At 39.6% G+C, this 22526-nt stretch overlaps 1 protein-coding gene across 5 annotated transcripts in view; it reads right to left on the bottom strand.

The window, feature by feature from the left end:
• grid2 (glutamate receptor, ionotropic, delta 2) overlaps positions 1–22526 on the bottom strand; it is a 440886-nt gene that overhangs the window by 223910 nt on the left and 194450 nt on the right. The window contains exon 1 of one of the 5 annotated variants that reach the window (XM_086031024.1): positions 16262–16506. The exons of the other annotated variants lie outside the window; for them this stretch is intronic. The gene's annotated coding sequence lies outside the window, so the exon portion shown is untranslated. Of the gene's footprint in view, positions 1–16261; positions 16507–22526 lie in introns of those variants that run through there. 5 annotated transcript variants of the gene reach the window in all.

Raw genomic sequence — 22526 nt, 5'->3', positions numbered from 1 at the left:
TCGCTCGTCCATTTGTGATCGTTCCTTTGGCGCCTCATCTCCGTCGTTTCCCATTTTTATGTAAACTGTAGATCTTTCTCGAAATGTCAGCCAACATGCCCTTGAGCAAAGCCATTTTGCACAATATGCTCTAATTGTACCAGTAATGGTTGTGCTGGGTCGCCTCTAGTAATGGGGCTCTGTGTGGTGGAGCGGGTTTGTCCTTGTATTCCGAAATAACTCATCCGTGAGCATGTATGTAGAGTCTATAATGTGCAGCATGTAAAAATTCAATTATTGTATCACCTATAAATCTTGAAAAGCACGTTATTGTACCTTGGGTTGTATTTGACTTGCAGTATGTTGAAGTTGGAGATGGGCAGGAAGTGGTGAGCACATCTGCCTTGACTGTTTGCAGACTTTTGAAGAGTTGGCAAGTTTTCACTATACTTTGTCAAAAGCATGCAGGTTAGGTTAATTGAACCCTCTTAACTCATTCGCTGCCATTGACAAATTGACTTGTCTTTTCACAGTCCAGCCATTCAATCCCACGTACTTACTTTTTTTTCTTTTTTTTTTCAAATATGTGAAAAGAGGGTCTGAAAATGTCTGGCAGTGAATGAGTTAAATTGTCCATACATAAGTGTGAATGTGTCAATGGTTGTTTGATTGTATGTGACCTGTGACTGGCTGTCGACTAATCTGAGGTGACCGTGACCCAAAGTCAGCTGGGATAGTTCAGTTAAATATCTCTGATTGAACTTTTTCCCATGGGCCCAACTATATCAGCTTCGCATATTCACATATCAACACACTTCCTTGACACCTGTTCCGTTGTCCCCCCAATCTGTCCCTGGCTCATCCCTAACAGTGGGACGACATACAAGCACACTGCAAAACACACGGGACTCTGTTTTTTACCAATTGTCATGAAACTGCTGCATCTTTACTTTGGTCAATAACATCTACGGGTTTCCGATGTTCTTAAATGCACTTAAACAAAATAAAAACATTCTCAAAATTTGGAATACGTTTAACTTGGGGAAAAAAAAAAGGCCATTGAAGGTCCACTTCATTGGCCAGGGAGCAATCAGGCCTAAATGTCATGAACCGCCATGGGTCATTTCACTCTCGTGTCTGTGACTAATGTTTCTACAGCAAGTACCATGACAGCGCATTTGTATTGTTAATGACCAGTTTTAATGGGATCAGAGTTCACTGGGACAAGTCCACAAATGATCCTGAAGTGGAAAAATACCAATAACTAACTAATTGGATGAATAAAATGTCCCTCAATAGTGAACGTATGAAAGCTGTAGGTAGGTAGATCCGTTTAGTTAGAGTAGGTGTTCAGGTAGGTTCATAAGTAGATGTACAGTAGGAATGTTGGATAAGTAGATAGGTAGATAGGTATGTAGGTAGAGTATGTCAGTGGGTTATGTAGATAGAAAGATGTAGGAGAAAGCTGGAGGCTGGCAGACAATTCTGTAGATACGTTAGGTAGATTGAAAGGGAAGTAAGCAGTTTGGAAGTATGTAGACAGTGGTTGGGCTAGTTTGTCAGTTACTGGGTAGACAGGTAGGTGGTAGGCATACAATGACACATCTTTAGCCAACAAATTCACTTGAATAAATCCTTCAGGACAAACTATCCGATGTGACCTCCCTGCTCTGTGTTAAAGACATGTGAAATACGTGTCTGTGGGTTATGGAAAGGTGCTCTTTAGAGTACTGAGTGGGAACAATTCCTACCTGGAGGCCTGTAAGTTATTGTGTGTTGTGTATTTGTGTCAATTTGAATGAGAGCAAACATGGCAGCTTCCCTTGAAGGGTGGATTCCATACAAATATTTTCCTGTTTTGGCCTGAGGCAATTCAGCCAAATGTAGTCAACCATTTACGTCAAGGAACATCGAAGGTTAATACAACAATGCTGGTCACAGTCCAGCGTCAATTCTTTTCAAATGAACTAAATAGAAATAGAAATCATATGTGAGCATCATAAAGCATTTGCAGGCAATTTCATAAGATTAAGTAACATTGTAAAATTCTTAATTGTCAATTGTAAGAAATACGATGACCATTATAGTATAGCACTAAATAAAATAAAATGAATGAATTTTACTCGCAGTTGGTTGGGCATCTGGTGTTTACTTGAAAAGTAAAGTATCAACTCCAGCTTTTTTACTTTAGTAAAAGTATAAACTCAGCAGTTTTAAAACTACTTAAAGTATAAAAGTAAAAGTAATTCAAGGAGAAAAAAATGCCCTAAAGTGCGAGTCAAGTTAAAAACAAATTCTTTCCAATATGTTCCATGTGCCCTGGTAGTCTAAATACGGTTTTCTGATTAATCTCGTGTTCATGGAAAAATAATAAGATGCATCCACCGCACCCCAACAACGAGAAACTAGAATGAACACAATTTGGAAATTGTTTTTTTTTTTTAGTATGTGAAAGTACAAATATTTGCCTAAAGAAGTAGAAGTACAAAGTATGTTGAAAAATAACTACTCCAATAAAGTACAGATACCTCAAATTTCTACTTAAAGCAGAAGTCAACCCAAACATATTTTTTTGAAGAATATGTTCCCCGCAGGCCCACTAGTTGAAACACGGCAGTCTAATTTTGCATTTGCATTAATATAAATTAAGCAGCAAAATGCACTCATTTTTAGCCATCTCTGAAAGCGGCCATTTTGTCTTCTGTCGACTGACAATGACATCACAATTTGCTCCCAACAACCAATCACGGCTGACCTGTTGTCTGAATCTGAGCCGTGATTGGTCGTTAGGAGCATTTGTGATGTCATTGTCAGTCGACAGAAGACAAAATGGCCGCCTTCAGAGATGGCTAAAACCGACTGATGACGCAGCATCAGAAGCAACTGGGGGTTCAGTATCTTGCTCAAGGATACTTCGGCATCGTCACAATAGCCGAGGATCGATCTCACAACCTCTGGGTTGGGAAACGGCCACTCTACCACTGAGCCATGCCGCCCCCTTTATGCGTAACAAACCTAAATCAAAAACAAACAACACATACAGTGGACTTTAGGGATTGAATACAGAAATTATGTTAGCCACTGCAAACAAGACCAACATCAATGTTCTTGCTAAAGGGAAAGTGAGATGAAACAGGTTTGCTCCATCAGCCTTGAGGGATCATCTTCAAACCATCCTTCCTCACTACTTCCTTCTCTCTGGGGGGCTACTTTTGTACATTATTACTGCGGATCTATCTCTTTGCCCACCCGCCCTTCTTTCCCTCCACCTTCCACCTGGAACTCGCTCAAATAATACCCGCCTCTCTCAGAAGCAGTGATGAGGATTTAACAAAGATAATTAAACCGTGAAGACAGTTTTACATTGCATACCATGGCATGGAGTAAGGGTGATTTCTACACACAACAAAGAAAAAAATGGAAATGTAATACACTACTTACCTAGTGCAGCATTTAATAAAGAGCAAAATACACAAGGGGCAATCGTCCAGTGAAGCACACATTAACACACCAAGGCTATTTAAACAACTCAATTTCACGCAAATGTGACCACTGCTTATCATGCTACACAAATGTACTGTATACACTACCATCTGGAATACAGGGTACGTAGCAAGAGAGCATCTCAAGCGGGATCGTAAGTTTGAATGTGTTTCAATCACAAAAAGTCCCAGTATATCCGACCCGACTTCTCCCACTTTTTTTTTGTACCCCATTGTTGTCTTCAGTAGTCAGGGTAGGAGAACCTCATGATACATTGAACCCCTTTTTCGTTTCTCTTGCCATTTCATCAATTTTGTAAATAAGTCTAGTTCTCAGTAATGTCACTGTTGTGCCACATTTCTTCTACTCTCATTGTTGTGTCCCATGGTATAGCTAACATCTTTTCAACTTCATTTGTACCCTTCTCCCGACTGACAAGTTTAAAACGACAAGATCCCTCTGAAGCTGTGGAAGCTCTCTGCACACCATGGCTTGTGTTGTTACACGTGACTACAAACATGTCAGAAAAAGCCTAATGGAACATCTGAATTGTGTTTGGGGTTAATCAGAGGAAGTTTGAATGGGGCAGGTGTGTGCTGATTCTCCTTTAACATGTGTTTGATTATGTTTGGCTGAATTGCACAGGTTATAGGTAACGATGGTGGCAAAACGTTTTTAAATTATTATTCATGGTCTCATTTCAACCCAAAATTGCTGCATAAGTGAGTGTTCAACTTCAGATCTCAGAAAAAAATCTACAGAAAAAACAACAGCACGGTGGTACACTTTCTCATTTGCAGGAAAAATGAAAAAGCAAGGCTATCAGAGTCCAGAGGAGGTAGCAAAAGAAAATAGCCTGCTAGTGAATCAAAGACTGAGCCATGTGAGAGAGAGTCATAGCTTTTCTTAAAAGCCGTGGATATTACAAGAAAGCACAAACGCTGCAGGAGAGAACACAAAGACAAGGCGCAAATGTGATATTTCCAGATGTTCCCATTTCACCTGAACTATCAGGGATGGCCTCTATTCCTGACTATTAGCCAGAAAATATAATAAATCTATCCAATCCCAATTGCCGATGGTGTACTGTGCAGTGCTTGGACACTACAATAACATAATTACCACTTCATTCCATCCCAACTGACAGGCCAGATATAGACAAACTATTCACACTCAATGGACAGTTTCAACCATCAATTCACCCAAGCTGAAATTTGCCAATCAAAGTGTGGTACTCACTGCACTGGTTGCCAGACAACCACTGGGCACATATAGACAATTATTCACACTAACATTCACATCTACAGTATGGACACAGTCTTCAGTTAACCCAAGATGACATTCGGTGAGAGTAGTGTGGTGGTCATCAGACAAATAAGACTTTACGCTCACATTCACATCCATGGACAATCTGGAGTGAGAGAGAAGGAATGTGCGTAGAAGCCGGAGTACCTAGGAGGGGAAAAAAAATCCCACATAGAGCATCAACTCTCAAACTAAAAAAAAAACCTCTCTCTACTAATGAAGGTCGAAGCCAAGATTTAAATCCCAGACCTCACAACTGTGGGGCAGACATGCTAACCCACATGCTAACCTAACTACCGCGGTGTGTCCGGGTGCATGTCAGTTTGGTTTTCTCTCTATAAGCAGCCTGATATTGTCAGTCTCTCTCTCCTTCTCACTCTCTCTCCCTCACCATGGTAACTGGTGCTAAAGATGTTCAGACCAAATGTCCACTGCCACACACAAAAAGAAAATAATGCACACATTTAATACCAATTAAAAGTGATCCAGAATTCTGGCCGGTACGAAAGTGGAAAATACCATCCTTGTTTTTTGATGTTCCTCCCCTTGGCATTTATATCTTGACTCAAAGAGAAAATAAACCAGCAACAGTAAATATTGCCCACCGAACCGCAAATAATTTCCCTGGAAGGCTGTTAAAAGTTCAGTCAAATTAACAAAAAACAGACACACAACAAAGAATTTTGCAAATGCTAAATAAAAGCCTAATTTTCAAACTGCCTGTAAAAGTGAGCATTCATGTTTTTTAGGAGGGGTACAAAGGAGGAAGACGTCAACTCTGCAATTTAGAATCTGCTTCTGTCCTGTTATGGTTAGCAAAAGGGTACAAATGGCCTTTTTGTGTAAACAATAGCATCTGAGAGATAATTTGTTGTTTGTTTTTCAAAAGTGAGGCATTTACTTGAGTCAAAACAGAAGTTCAGTGATTAGCACATTTGTCTCACAGTTCCGAGGTTCTTTCTTGGAATTCTAGTTCAGGCCTCATCAAGTGTGGAATTTGCATGTTATCTCTGTGCTTGTGTGGCTTTTCAGCAGGCACGCTGGCTTCCAAACACAGTTTGGCAAGATCCCACAGTTACTGGGTTCTGTTTAAAAGGTAAGGGCAGCTAAATAGCGGATCCACTATTATGACATGTTTGTTCTTCTACCAACAAAGTTTTACGACTCAAGTCTGCATTTATAAACTGATTTCATCTTTTAAACAACTTTTAAAATAACTCAATACCGCAGATGACTGTGATTATAGCATGGTCGCAAAATAGTAAACGAGATGGGCATGGCGCGTAACCCATCACATTAGCAGACCATTTTCCTCTTGGCTATTTTAGCAATTTCCCAATGTACCGAGCTGCAGTAAGATGGGTAAATATGTGTAAGCAAGGCCAGTCGATTTGTCTAATTGTGCTAAGTACAGTAAGGCTAATGACCATTCAGTTAAATGGGGCAGAATCGTTCAGTTGACTTTAATGGAGGCAAGAAATGCATTGGATAGAAATTGTGGGTCAGTCAATATTTTACACATATAGTAGAAGGACAATGAGAGCATTACAGTACATAGTATGCCATCTTTCTTTACAGAGTTGCTGTTACCTCTGACCAATTACTTGCTGGATGTGTCACTCATTGAAGACAAATAAACGCCTGCCTCTATCTTCCCCCAAAACAGGTCAGTTCATATACGCTATCATTCCCAAATGGACATTAAATGGTTGACTCCTGATCCCATTTGAATTCAACACAACAGCAGCACAGCACAATATTGTATTTAGTGTAACACTTATGAATATAAAATAATAATAATAACTTCACAGCATTAACTCTGCAGTCATAAAACGTACCCATTCACGTTGAAAAAAAAAAACACTACACTGCATTCTCATAGGTAACTTCACAAACCATAAGGCCATCATTAACACTGAACTCATTTACAGCATGCACTGAAACTCCACACCGTTTATGGGACTCAGTAGGGGTTGCTGTTTTATTTAGCTATGGAGTTCAAACGGACTCAACAGTTAACTACTGCGAATAATAGCGTTCATGAACTGAGATATGATAAGATACAATGGGACATCTGAACAAATCAATCACTAACCAGCTTTCTTCCAATCATTTATTAACTAATGTCTTGCCTTGAAGTTGAAGGACGGAAGGTCACCCGCCATCCCACCCACCCATTCGTCCTTTGTCGGTATCCAACAGTCAGCATCCACCCATTGTGAATTCTTTATGTTCTCCTCCCCGTCGGTTCAACCAAGTGTCATTGTGTGCATGGAAGAAGAACTAGAGCAGACAGTGTTGCCACAGACGGGGATGACAAGTACTGCAAGGCTTTATGTGACAACAATAATTTGGAGCAAGGTGTTAATGAAAGCGGGGGTTAGAGACTGCGGGGATTCATATACATGTATAAAGGGGTTTCCTCTGTTGCCCCAAAAGCCTCGTTAAATGGTAAGGTCTAATATTCAACGTAAGATTTCTCGGTTAGGTTATATGCTCTCAATCCTTATGTGAGAAATCCTATATTTTCCCCACACTGAACACATGATGCTCATGTTGAAATGAGTGAGAAGATGATCTTTGCATTTGTGCTGCCATCTTTAAACATTTATCAGCACTGGGTAGTGTTGGTCATGGGAGGCTGTGATGGATAATTTCTATGCTATGCTATTCTATGATATGATGTGTAGGGGAAAATAGCACACTGCAATATAAAGCATCTACATCTTCAATTGATGTTTAATTTAAATTGCACTGTATTGTATTAAATTGTTATAGTATGACACTCATGCAAAGGGTTTCAAAGTTAAAATTAGGCATCCATTTTCTGAAGTACTTGTCCTCATTATACCAGCTGATTATGGGCCAGAGGTGGTGGTAAAAAAAAAAATTCAGTCACATTCACACCTATGGAAAAATGAAGCTAACATGCATGGAATGAGAACAGACATTCGAATTATATATAATATAAAAACAAGATATGGTCCAAGTCAAAACTATTTCATTGAAAACATAGTTGAATTCCACTTTTTTGTACACTTTAAATTAAACATAACATACTTTGTGTAGTCTCAGAATATATCATAGACCTTTTTTATTTTATTTTATTTTGTTTTTTGTATCAAGCACAGTCTGTATTGTTGTTTGAACAGTGTGTCATCTGTAGAAGTAGTGGGGTTTTCTTATTTATTCTCCAAGTATGTGTGTTTACACTGTGAAAGTGAGTGGCAGATTGTGTGCCTGACTCGTGAAGCATTCAGGAGCTCTCTGGAGTGGAAGACCAACACAGAATTACTGCAGTCTCACAAAGAAAACTACAAAAATGCAATTCATCAACAAAGGGCCACTGTCTGCAAACTGGACCAATTTGCAACTACTGCATTTAAAAGGGTTTTTGGATGGTATGAACATCATTTATTATAACAGTCACCATTTGGGGCAAACAATGGTGGGCACCATCGAGACCATTGTGAACACCAATTTTTGGGTCAAATACCGGCAGCCAAGTGCAACATGGGTTTAAACGGTCATCCACAACAGGGCTAATTATCCTGGGTTGCTCATTGTGCTCCTAGACTGCCCTATACTGTAGCTGACTAGTTTATTACCTATGCTAAAGAAGTTATATTTATTTATGTGCAACTTCCAAATCGACAGTTTTTGATACAACCAATAATCTGGTTGTGAAAATTCTTGCTGATGTTGATCCATCCATGCATCCATCATTGCTGCAGGGTCTGAGCCGTTCTCACTAAACTTTGGGCAAGAGATGAGTTCACCAGCCAATCTCACTAATGAATCATATACTGAAGCCAATTAGGCAAAACTGGGTGCTCCACTTGGATCAGACGCCGTTGATTCAGAGACAAGTTGAACTACATCCACGCACGACGATCACACTTAACATGGTCAGGAATGCTTGTAATGTCTAATGGGTACTTGTACATGCTGTTCATGTATGATCTTATGAGATTCTGATGCCTTGGATTCTGAGATCATTATGGATTTAGATAATGCATAAGAAAAAAGGAAACCTCCGGATAATTCAACCCATCTGAGCCCATCTTTCTCTATCATGGCCCAACTTTTCACGTGTCTTGAAACTGTTCCCGCTGATGGCTGTTAATGATAACCGCCAAATTACATAGCAGATACAACCAGAAGGAGTCAAATTCAACCACCAAATAAGGAAATGTTCCATTATGAAGCACGTACGAACATACTCAAGTCACAGTGAATGGTTTAAGCTTGGCGGACGTCGACATTCACGCGACTTGTTGCAGGTACTTTTCGGTGGTTCCTCTCGGTCATGCACTCATCACATCCGCACACACGTGAAATTATATGAAATTATTTACTACCTTCACATTAATATGCACAAACAACAGATGAGTCAATTACTACCTCTGTACACACTATATTTCATTTTCATCCAACAAACTGTTGCTGCAGCTGTGCCTGCCAACTTTGACTTTTCTATTATCTTTGCTGGCAGCCGACGAAAGTCTCCGCCCAGTCCTGGTGCAAATCTGCCCGTGCAATCAAAAGTGGCAACATGAGACTAAATTACCTTGACTGCTCACACTACTTGCGAACCCTAACCGTTGGGGGGTTACCATGGCACCAACCTATTGCAGGGGCCTGGGGATAAGGCACGTAGTTGTACATAATCCTTGCTATGATCCCTGTCTGTTTCCCAGGGCAACCAGCCCCCTCAGATGATTTGTGTATCTGCCTTATGACGGAGTCTGCAGAGTGTTCGCTCAAGGTGAATGATTGAAAAATACATTTTGTTTAATCAGAGACTGTGTATACTTCCCCCCGCCCACCAAGTTTATTATTCAATGGCGAGAGATAAGTGACGCACACAGCCTAATTAAACCAAGATAAAGCGTACTGCCCGTGCCCTTAAATCACTGTTAAGTAGCCCATTAAGAAGCCATATTTCCACCACGTGGCATTCATGGAATACGTTGATAATGTTATGTGGTCCAGCAATGTGGAATGCAAAGTTTAAATAAATAGGTTGTAATAATTAACTGACACGGTCATACACAGAAACACAAACATTCCCCATTACTGCTGATGATATTTCCACACCAAATGGTGAAGTGTTAGAGATAAGCCTCAAGAAAGCATCAGAAAAGCCAGAGGATACACAATGTTGACATAGAGGATTCTCTTAAAGTACATTATGGATGGTGGTGTTTATGTTCTCCATCGAAACAGCGGTGCAGAGAATTCTCCTAGCAATTTAGCAGTACAGTATATGGGTTGCTTGAACGAAAGCCTACAGTAAAACACATTAGAGCAGAAGGGAAAAGGCAGCACTGAGTTAAAGTGAAGTGAAAATAACTAAATGAGACAATAAGAAAACCGCAATCTAGTGACAGTCCAAGACACATGTTAAGGTATCAAAGTTCCAAGGATGTAAAAGTATAACTGCCGTTTAATTTACCAGCCTGGGAACCTTACTCCATTCATTTTCCACCAGGATTTGTACCAAATACGATACTCACCTTCGTTACGTATTCGCTTAATTTAATGGTCTGTCTCGCTTTAATTAAAAATTAAAAATCTGCATGACCAACAATATTGTAAACGCTAAAAAATAAATGGCTGTCAAATGTCCAGCCTCACAATTTCTAGACCTTTACTTTTGTCGACCAGTGTTTCGCAAAATGTGGTCCTTCAGGCAAGCTCAAAACAAGTGTTAAACAGTATGTTGTGCAATATGTTGGGGTCCAGGCTTGCTTTTTGGGCAAGAGATGTGATACGCACTGGAATGGCTGCCATACAATCAAAGGGCCCTTAGAGACAAACCCCCAGACACACTCACATTCACACCTATGGACAATTTTGAATCTTCATTTATCCAAACGCGCAAGTTTTGGGAATGTGGGAGGAAGCTGGAGTACCCAGAGAAAACCCTGAGATTCAATCTCAGAACCACTATTTCAACATGCTACCAATATGTACAAGTGTTTAAAAATTGTAATTCCGAATGATCAACATTGTTCTTAATGGTCAAAAAGAGACAAATGTAGAATATTAGGATACATCGTTTACGGGCCTTTACCTCTCTGGTCGAGACCAATGTTATCCAAGATGTGGTCCATGACAAAACCTCAAGTGGTCCATGTTTTGCTGTGTGGGTGCAATTAACCAATATATTCAACATATAAAATGTAATGGAATAAAGAAAGCATAATAGATGAAGACATACATTAAAAACAAACCCCTAGTACAAGTAGTCCAAAAAATACATTTGATAAATCAATTTCACTGATATTGTGACTTGAATCCAAAGTGGAGCAAAAGGATTATAGGGATGGCACCTAATTTGTCTCCCACAGGAAAAAATGTGTAGTCCAGTAACAGGCTCTATCACTCACAAACAAACTACTCAACCAATTTGAACACAGCTGCTCACTACAACAGAAACATCGAGTGAGGAAAATAAAGTCGCTGAAAGAAATTAAAATGAGGTGACTTTTTGCAACGTAAATGATCGCATGGTACGTAGAGATGGCGTCTTTAAGAACAGTTACTGTAGAGTGCTGGATAATCACACCTCGATGTTGTGCATGCCGGGTATCTACGAGGCTAATTAGTTCCCTCCAGTTTGAGTTCTTGCCATTTCCCTGCATTTCTCCATAGTAGTCCAACTGATTCTGTTTTAAACTCATCTGGCCGTGGGACAAAATGGGTAGCATTGTGAGACCAGTTGCTCTACAGCGCTAATACAATGAGGGATGTATGCTAGTCGTGCAGATGTGAGGTCTGCGTTGGTTGTCTTGCATGTGGTTCGTGCAGAGAGAGGGAGCGAGAGAGAGCCCGCAGACATTGTGGCGGAGTGGAAGGCAAAAACAAGGACAACAAAGCCCACGAGCAACACGTGGCAAAATGCACTCGCACACATCCCCGCCAAGCCTTGCCCACATATATGGACGCGTGCCCGTCGAGTTCCGTCGCATTCCCTTAAGTAACATTGACTTACTTTTCCCAACACCATGCATAATAAACTCCAGTTTATTTAGGCATATCTTGGAGCACATTAGCAGACAAATGAAAATAAATGATTTCCTCCCACTGCTCTCCCAAAGTTGACTGATAGCGCAACATATTTTTGAATTAAACACGGCGAGAGCAAATACACTAAATCTCATCTGATTCCTGATCTTGTTTGCCAAGACTGCTGTGATGATGAGGCGGCTGCCAGCTTGACAGAGACACTTGCCAGGTGTTTGGATTAGCATTAGCATTGTTTGCTGAGAAGTGCATCACTACAAAAAAGAACATGGCTCATTACAACAATGTCTCGACAACTTGACCTTTGAACTACCGTCTTAAATCCTTTTATTTACTGTCTTAAGTGGAATAAAACGGCCTGTCCTAGAAGTTATTGATGTATTCATTTTTATTGCAATGGATGGACACCAACACCTCCACAAAGCCAACGCACTCCAATTGATTTGGAGGGATTTGGGTTTGTCCAGATGGCCTAAGAAGGGTACAGTTTTTGCTCAAATCAAGACACAGTCCCACTCATTCGTACAGTCATGTCAGTGTAAAAAATTGCAGCAGCTCTACCTACAGTTGTGGAGTGTCACTTTGCTTCAAGCAATGGCAGTAAATAAAAATACAGTGGTCTCCGTCTACACACAGTTTTGTCATTCACACCCCACAGATTTTTAAGTGATCTTTTTTTTTTTTTAATGTGTGTTGACACTATACAGGGAAGTGCAAATTAAGAGTTGCACACTTTACAGTGTAGTACAACATTGTGTTGAATTATGCAGGGCAGCACTGAGTTCTAAAGCATGACATGCAGCATGACCAAGAAGAAGAGGCAGAGAAGGTCCGCAAATAACCTCCAGTAGTAACCGTGGTTCCCACTGACCAGAGCCACGGTTTTATGTGCTGCTGCCCCATGTGTGCATTGGTCTCTCTACATCGCAGATGTTAAATTTTAGTGGGTAGGTGTGGAACATGTCGCCTATGATTAACGGGAGACCCATTTGTTTACTGACTAAAGCGAGCACACATATGAACAGGGACAAAATGATGACAAATGGATCCAGACAAGCTGGCTGACCAAAAAACACACAACATGCAGGACCGCGCCACAAGGTTTCAGGTGGTGTGATCTTTAAAACCATTTCATGGTTGTCTTGAGCGTCTTTTTTTTTTTTTTTTTTTTTTTAAAGGGAAGTCAACCCAAAACATGTCTTGACCAGAATATGTTCTATGCAAGCCGACTAGTGCAAACATGACATTCTGATTGGTATTGCATTTGTGGAATATGAGTTAAGCAGTAAACTCCACCCGTTTTTGTTCATCTCGAGGGGCGGCCATTTTGCCACATGCTGTCGACTGAAAATTACATCACAGTTGCTCAGTGCTCAGATATCAACCATGGCTCGGATTCAGAAAACAAGTTGGCCGTGATTGGTCATTATCTGAGACTGTGATGTCATTTTCAGTCGAGAGAAGTGACAAAATGGCTACCTCCTGAGATGGCGAAAAACAGGTGGATTACCTCTTATTCCACAAACATAATATTTATCAGAATGCCATGTGTAGACTAGTGAAGGCGTATAGAACATAATATTGTAAATAATTGTATGGGGTTGACTTCCCCTTGCACAGACACTTTTTTAAAACATTTGTTTGCGGGGAGCAACGGGGAGGACGAACTGACGGAAGCACTTTAAAAGGACGAGGGCGGACGGGATCGGAGGACGATTATTTTTATGAATAAGGGCGGGGGGTGTGGGGGGCGAGGGGGACAAGGACGGAAGGGTGCCCAGCTCGCAGATGGAGGACAGACCAGCAAAAAAAGGTAACGTGCCTATCTCTGCAAATAAGTGAATGTGAATCCATTCGTTCAATATTTATTCTACAAATTTGAATCACATAGTATGGAGTTTTATTTAGATTCAACACTGTGTAGCAGGTAACAAAATATGTTTTTAGTAAAATGGATACATTTTTTCAATTAATTTCAAATGGAAATTTAATTTAATCAAACTATTTTTTAAGCTGGGAACGATGGTTATCATGAAGGCTAAAATGACACTCAAAGTACAATAAAATAGTATAAAAATAAAAACAATTAATAGGTAAACATTTAACAAATGTTAAAAAAAGAAACATGTTTTGATGTTTATGTAATTGTTAATGGAATTTTCCTGTCTTTCCTGCATTCTTTCCCCAACAACTATAAAAACCTCTTTGGCAGAGTCTTTGAAGTTGCGTTCCGCTCCGAGTGTCGGTTTCATAGCAGCCGCGCGTCACACTGTGGACACATGTAATCTGGACTGGGCAGATAAACACAATGTGCAATGAAAAAAAAGTCCAAATAAGGAAGACTATAATGAAGTCGCTCTAAGCCCACTTGATCCTTCCATCACATAAACACAAAACTTAATCCTGCCAGTGTACACTGGTTTGTGCGCTCATGTGTGACCGTTATTCCTCGTTCTTGCTCCTGATAAACTGTGCATTTTTTAGAAAAAATAAAAGCGAACCATTCGGGTGATATTCTAAGAAATTACACCAGAATAAAAAGTACACGATTAAGACACTGAAATCTTTAAGCACTCAGCAGCAACAGCAACACAAGTATTCAAGTTAAAGACAAGTTGTCATTACAGTACATGTATACACTTTTTGTGATGAAAAAAATACATGCGATAACTGTTACAATTATTGATAACTATATTAAAAATCTTTATAATGAAAAAAAAAATACAGTAACTTTAAAAAGTATTTCTGAAATTATATACAATTTTTAGGCATTGAGATCTTTGAATGTCCAACAGCATATTGTAACGAATTGGGTTATCTGTGTTGTCGGATTTGTGTTTTGCTGAGTTGTGATGTTTCCGAGGTTGATGTGAACCTAAATGAAAATACATGCACAATTTGCTGAATTTTACAGTACGGTGAATGTCAATTTATTTGGCTTAAGAACTATAAAGGCGAAAACAAGTAATATCAAAGGACAAATAATTTCAGAAAAGCACCATAAAAAGGTAAGATGCGGGAATCTACAGTCGGGTCGACAAGGTCCATATGCACAACCACAAAACAGCCATTGTTTATTTTGCTATACATTTGTGTTTAGGGTACACACAATACAATGCAACAACAAAGGCATGTACTAAATGTTAGCCTCTCTATTGGGCCATGCAAGCTACTGTGTTACCCAACCAGGACCTGCATGGTGCAGGTTGGCAGGAACATTTCTTGCTTGAAGCTGCATATAATCTACACACAAATAAACACGCACTCACACACACACAGTTACACGCTCACACAAACACCAGTCAGTTCCCTTTATTTCCTACTGACCTTAGCTTCCTCTGCTAATTACAGTCCATATGGCCAAACACAAACAGCTTATACAATGAGGATGCAAACGACTTTATTTCCCCTAATTATGCAAAACGGCTTATTCATGTAACAGCTGTTCTCACAGCTAATAATCACAAGTCCAGTGTTCGTGATCAAAATGCACATAAACAATTGTCAATCCAATCATCACAATGTGTCCCCGAGGCTCGCACACTCAAGTCCAGAGTGATGTTTAATGCCTCTCTTGATCAGAAGCAGGAAACCTGACAGCCAATGGGAAACATCTCAGCCATTCAGATGTTTCTAAAAACAACTAGATCATTGGTACCCCACTCCTGACATCACTTGCAACAGAACACTAGGAGGACTAGCACTCGCAACCTGGATTTTAGCATGACTTGACTGAAATGAAAATTACTACTCTATTGTAATATGTTCTAACAAACAGAATTGTATACTTGTACATACATCCACTGGGCCTTACAGCAATTTGCAGTGACTAATTTAGTATTTTCTTCATATAGTTTGACAACATAAACTGGGAAGTTCCACCCCAATTTCATTGTATCTTTACTATACAAAGACAATAAATGTGTTCAATTCTGTTTTATTATTCTATATTAAAAACATTTTGGAAGATGAGCATCCCACTTCTGAAACCAGCCATATTTAATTGTGCTTTTCCTTGACATTATGACCTTGAATCTTTACTATACAAAGACAATAAATGTGTTCAATTCTGTTTTATTATTCTATATTAAAAACATTTTGGAAGATGAGCATCCCACTTCTGAAACCAGCCATATTTAATTGTGCTTTTCCTTGACATTATGACCTTGTACTTTTCATAAATGGCTATGATTTGCTCTGTGTTTTTCAGTTTCACTTGTAATACCAAACCTAGCACCTTAAACCTAAAAACAATAGTCTGACCAAATTCTTAGTAATCAAACTGGGACTTAGGGCATCCTACTTCTGGCAATACTTGGCTGTGGGCATGCTAGAACGCCTTTACAGCATCCCTGTTGTGGCCTTAATTTCCTTGCCAAAAGTTAAGGCCAACAAGAGCCACATTCATTTTTTGAAGGACAATGTACCAACGCGCTCCCAATGACAAAGAATTTTGTCTTACTTTTCGATGACTTCAGTCTCCATGCCACTTTCTTTCCAAGGTCCGTTTGTTGTGTTTACGTATGTGTCCATGTATATGATATGTAATTGTCTATGTTGTGTGTACACAGATTTGTCTACTCTATAACTAATAATCTAAATAGACTGCTGTCATAAATCAAAATGGACCCCAAAAAAACTAGCCTGCAGGCGCGGTTGACAAAGTTTCCACATCAAACTTTCCTCCTAACGAGCGCACCTGTTCCAATCAACTAGGCGCGTTCACAAGCCTGTATACACACTATAATGCCTACCGGCTTGAATACAATTTGGCCAGTAGGTGGCACAGTTGCTCACCCTAATTGAGTTTAAAGCAAAATTATATTCAAACAAATATTGGCTCCAACAATCCCACTTTCTACAACACTCATATTGTGTGGTTTCCCGATGAATATCAGCAACAATAAGACAGAGAAAGAAAGAAAAAACAAATGCCAACAATAGAACTATAAAGGGATATAAATAGTAGTCATAACTTATAATGTTGCAAAATGTTCTATTGTTTTACCTTTAACAAAAGCAAGAGTATTAAACCCGGATTTGATCCCGAGTTTGAAAAACATGTTGACTGAACACAGCACCAAAAAAAAGGATCATTTGTTAAACAGGGCCACGTGGCATCCCGTTTCCATCACCACACTGACAAAACACAGAGGCAGAGTACTCTCAACCTGGATTTCAGCCTGCCCTGTTTTGGGTAGAAAAATGATATATATAGAAACCACACCACCAAAGACAAGACTAGCTCTCCAACTTCAGATGCCCATTATCATACTTCCTACACTTTTTTTTTTTTATGTGTGTTTGCATGTGGGTGTGTGTGCATGTGTACGTGCGTGCGTGTGCATATGTGTGCGCGCATGTCCTTTCACAAGGGTATTGATGATGATAAGCCAGTAAAAATGAAAATACTAATAATATGGGTAACTAAAATGTATTCATAGGACTTGTAGAAACGCATTTTACTGTTTCAATCAATGTGTCTCACATAAAATGAGTTGGATCTCTATAAGAACCAGATGCCCATGTAAAGGAACTGAACATGTATATTGCGTGCTCATTTACTGTCAACCCTGTTCCCGTATTGCTTCTGCAGTCCAATAACCTGATCCATTCTAATCCCAGCTATTTTTAAAAGGCAGACCTAGCCGTAAAAATAATTGGAAGCCGTTGTGACGTTTGTCTGGTGTAACAGAAAAGAGCATCTTTACATGGATTTACTTGTTATTCAAAGTGATTCAGGAGGTGAGAGCATTTATAAGTTTAGCCGGCGGAGAGGTTTGCCAAACACAAGTGATGAATGTGGACGTGTCAACAGGTAAACAGATGAGATGGTGGATTTTTGATGAGCCTTAGACATCTCTTTTTTATTGAAAAAAAAACCCAACAACAACAACAACATTAACTGGCAACTTTCTCACCTGTGCAACTGTTTTATGCAAAGTAAAGGCCCACTATAAAAGACAACAACTCACTTCCTGTTAATCTTTAAGTCCCTGCCCAATTATTTTGGCATTGATGTATAAGAGAGAGACCACGTTCATTGTTCATTGTCAGCTCACCCATGTGGAATCAGTCCACATTGGTCAGTTCAATGTTTGCTGGCCATTAAACTAAATATAAATTGTTTATATTCTACTTATTAAATGATATTCTCAAAATAAATCTTATTTAAAAATGTGGGATCAGATGTATTTGTCTTCGCTGAATGTTCTACTTCTTGCTTTTGCTTTTTCCCTGTTTGATTTGGAAAAAAAGAAGCAAAAGCAAGCATTCTTCAACAGAACTGAGCATGAGCAACACATTCCCTTGCACTCTCCTGTGCTCTCTTGGCCATTTTTAAATAGCCTGTCAGAAGCTACTGGATGTCACCGCCTATAAAATGACAAGCAACATCTCCAAAGGCAAGAGCAGCTCTTCTGATGCTGAGAGAGCTGTTTCGCCTTCTCCACAAACTGCGCAGTGGTTGTGGCCCAGGTCGTCAACGGGGCATGCGTCCCCCACAGGGGTGCTAATCATATATCTACCTTTCAACATACACACACGGGGACCAAGTTTAACAGCTCAATCCAGCCAAGGAAAAATACAAAACATGTTTGTAGTCTCCATCAATGACACTTCATATCTCCACAGTATAACTGTGGTTGTGTGCATGAAGGTAAAAAGGAAAAATATAGCACTACAATGCAAGGTTATTCTAGTTCAAGAAAAGTAAAACTAAAATTGAAAACTCATTTTCATTAACAAAATAAAAAAAAGCAAATGCTTTAAAAAAAACAAAAAACGAACTGAAACTACATCCTATGTTTATAAAACTAACTAAAGCTTTATATTATAGCCAAAATGCCCTTTGTTTTCATCATTTCAATTATTATCATACATGAGCTTTTGGGGTTCATTAGAAATGTGTTTATGTCGGTATTGCTGTACGTCCAAGTCCATACAGAAAAAGAAAGGTTAAAAAAAGTCATTTGAGAATCGTAGTTTCCTTTATTACGCAATATTTAGAAACTATTTCTTAAAGACCTTGCACTCAACAAATTCTCCATGTGTTAAAAACCTAAGAGTAATATGAAAACTAATAAACCTGCTCTAAAACCGAATTCAAACGAACAATTTAAAAAATACAAGTCAAAACAAAATAAAAACTAAATCCCAAACTATCCAAATCCTGCTGCAATGCAGGAATTGAACCATTGATCCGTCTGTACATCAAAAGAGCTATTTTTGCACCCTATACCATATACTGTATGTCGATAAACTGAACCTGAGTGAATACCAAGATAATTCGGTCTTTCGATATTTTCAGTCTTTATTCAGTTGAATTTCAAAATAGAAAATACCCTACTACCGACACCATTTCCAACAACTCTGACTATTAGTTCCCTTGGCATCACAGCAACCCACTTCTGACACCACAAGTAACAAAAGTATTGGACTAAAACTCTCAATATGAATTTGAAAATAAATGATCCAAGCCATCATTGGGAGTTTGAGCTCGAGTTTATAAACATTCCTGAATATTATCTACACATTGAGGGCTTAATAAGACTCAAGTGCAGAGTCCCTACTGATCATCCATCCATCAGAGCGAGGGTATAAACTGTGTAAAGTGCGTGTGTGTGCATCGACCGATTCAAGAGTTCTTGTTGTCCCTTCATCCGTCAACCTAAGCAGCATTAGAGGAAACCTTGTGTCCATCAATTATTCCCATCAGCACATCCATTATTGATAAGTGCTACGTAAAGAGAAGGCCTGACGAGGCACTGAGCTTAGCGAAGCCTTGCCAGCGTCTGAGCGGGTGTCTCTTAAAGTTTGGGCTGCTTGTGTGTGTGTGTGTGTGTGTGCGTGCGTGTGCACTTGTGCATGTCATTAGTGTACTTGTACATCAACTCCATTTATGGCCTATTGCGTTTGAGTGACACACACTTCAGGTCAGTCTGACAGGTGGGCTGGAGAGAACGGCCACCCTTCCGGAGGTTATTTTCCGTTTCAAGGCCAAGCTTTTTTTTTTTTGCCCCGTATTCACACAAGGACAGTCAGTACAAGTTGATTATCTCTTGAGAATTATGACAGTCGATCCATTGCTGAAACAGTACTTTAAGTAGGTCAGTTGAGGTGAAATTGCACCAATAGCATAACATACCGTACCACACAACACGCTGACTAATTAACTTGATATATGTGATTGGAAATCAATTTAGCAACACATATATTGTAATTCAAAATCAGATTCAAACAAACTATACCGTAACGATCTGTGCATGTTTCAGAGTATCCAGTTTTGACTTACTCCAAAAATCAGGTCAAAGTGCCAGCATAAGTTTTTGGCGGGGGAAATAAAGTTGAGTTCAGTTGAGTTTGGAATGTAACTTTAATGCAATACATTTTGTTTTGTAATTTATTTCCTAAATTGTTGTTCATTTAACTTTTCAAAGGTAAAACACGTTTTTGTGAAGTACTCCACTTTATGCTGCAACTGAGTGGTGCCTTTACTCAACTTTCTTGAAACTGATTAGCTTAATTTTCCAACCACAATAAATTGGGACTTTCTTGAAACTTGAAGGTTAAGACTTGAGACTTGCACATACCATATATGACGGACTCCCACCTTTGGAATTGAAGTTGTTCTGGGAGTACAAACCATACCACAGGAGTCTTAACCAGGTTTTGAATACTTCAAACCATACCACAAGAGTCTTAACCAGGTTTTGAACTCAACATGGTTTACACCCACCTTGGTCTTTTCCATGATCTTGACTTCATGCCTCTATAAAGCATTGGTCTTGACCCGGTATTATTTGTATGAAGTCTAAAAGTCATGGTCTTGACTTGGTTTTGACCTGGGTATGTGGTCTTAAAGTATCTTTGTCTCAATTGTATGTGGTCCTAAAGTCTTAGTCTTGATTCGGTATCAGTTGTATGTTGTCTTAAAGTCTCGTTCTGCTGCCACGATCTTGGTTGTATGTGGTCTCAAAGTCATGGTCGCCACTTGCTCTCAGTTCTATGCGGTCCTGACTGCAACGTTACTCTACTGCATCATAACTATATTCAATAAATGAATAAACATGGTTCGGTTATTCACATGCTTAACTTAAACAGCTTCAACCATTTAAGTCATTATCCAATGCAGTGATTTCAAGTTGTAATGTCCGAAATACTTATTCAGATTAATGATCTTGAGTAAATGGTGCATATTAATACATATTTCGGGATGTAGCGAGATCTCTAAATGAAAATCTGATGCACTTATGGAATTATGAGGTCACTAGAAGCAGCGTGCACAGTAAAGAACAGTACACTCTTTTTCCTCCCTCCCTTCTGTTTCTCCCGTGTCTGCTCCTTTCTCGTCTCAAAGCTCGCCAGTGGCCAAGACTCTTCCAAGGTGGCCAGCTGTGTCACAGGTGATTCATCACCACAGGTGGAGGCTTATTATTGGATGAAGCGCCGTGGGCCGGCCGATCTGACAAATCAGCTGTAAATGCCAGCCCTCAGTCCAGTGCTCAGATAAGTTTTGACAGGGAACTGTGGGCCTTATGCCAGTTTTGCACCCCTCAGACCTACCCCCTCAAAAAACATCAGGTGTGTGTCTCTCTCTACTACATTATTCACAAGCTGAAACCTGAGGTTTGAGTCCTTCTTTTGTTGCCACTTGTACTCTTTGGTAAGACTTCACAGTATGTTGGTCAAGCTGGTGTGCGCTCATGTGTGAGGGTAATGTTTGTGCCCACATGCACATTCAGCACTTCTCTCCTAAAAACTCACCCAAGCAACTTATGTGACCTGGCTTCTTTCCAGTAAACTTTTCTGCTTACCAAACTCAGTAGAACATAGTTGATGCCTCGCCCCAAGCTGCCGTTTGCCAAATTATTGTGGCCATTTCTGTATGCACACAACAATCAACCGCTTTGTGCACTGGTTGCCTTCCACTGGTCATTGATTTTTTTTTCAATGCTATCATGTATGAGTGCCTACTTTGATTAGGAAGCTGATATGTATGGACCATTTTGTCAAGAGTAAGCGATCAGTGGAGTAATGTGTGATCTTAGAGGCAATATTGTAAACATATGCACACCTTCAAGGCACGCTAATGTCCTATGAAAGCTTTGGCAGGATTGTGCACTAAAAAGTCGTGCATACAACAGGCTGCTTACTGCCATCTGCGCTGTGTTTGTTCTTTGGTTAGTGAGTGAAATTCAACTCACAGTCCAAGAAAAAATGCCGAACAAAGAAAAACGACGCAGTCATGATTGTCGGGGGATGAATAATGGAAGGTCTTCATATTGAAGATTTTATTTATTTATTTTGTTTTGTTTTGCATTTCAGAGGAGTGTTGCAGAGTTGGTTTCCTGCAGCTAAACATCACTGTTGATTAACTTTTAACGGTTAACCAACTAAAGGTCATGTCCGCACCAGTTTGATGGAACACACTTAGGGTAGAACAGGCATGTCAAAATGTATTAAAGCAATAAACCGTATGAAGTGGGAAAAATGTTCAGTTAATACTGTCCTAAATTGTCTTGCTAATATGTTCAGTTAATACTGTCCTAGAGTGTCAATGTTTGCAAAACATGGAAGGTTAACTGAATACTACAAACTCACATCAGTGTAAGGTTAATTGAAGATTAAACAGTCTTCCCTCGAGTCTCTAACGAAAGCCACGACATTCACTAATGAGAAAGTACATTAGACGCACATCGCATGAATGCGCACTGTAAAACAAGCCA

Source organism: Filicampus tigris, chromosome 5 (assembly GCF_054856515.1).
Source record: "Filicampus tigris isolate MCC_2025a chromosome 5, RoL_Ftig_1.0, whole genome shotgun sequence".
In the NCBI taxonomy this organism is placed as follows: domain Eukaryota; kingdom Metazoa; phylum Chordata; class Actinopteri; order Syngnathiformes; family Syngnathidae; genus Filicampus; species Filicampus tigris.
Note: the sequence above shows the minus strand (reverse complement) of the source record. Positions and strands in the feature narration are given on the sequence as shown.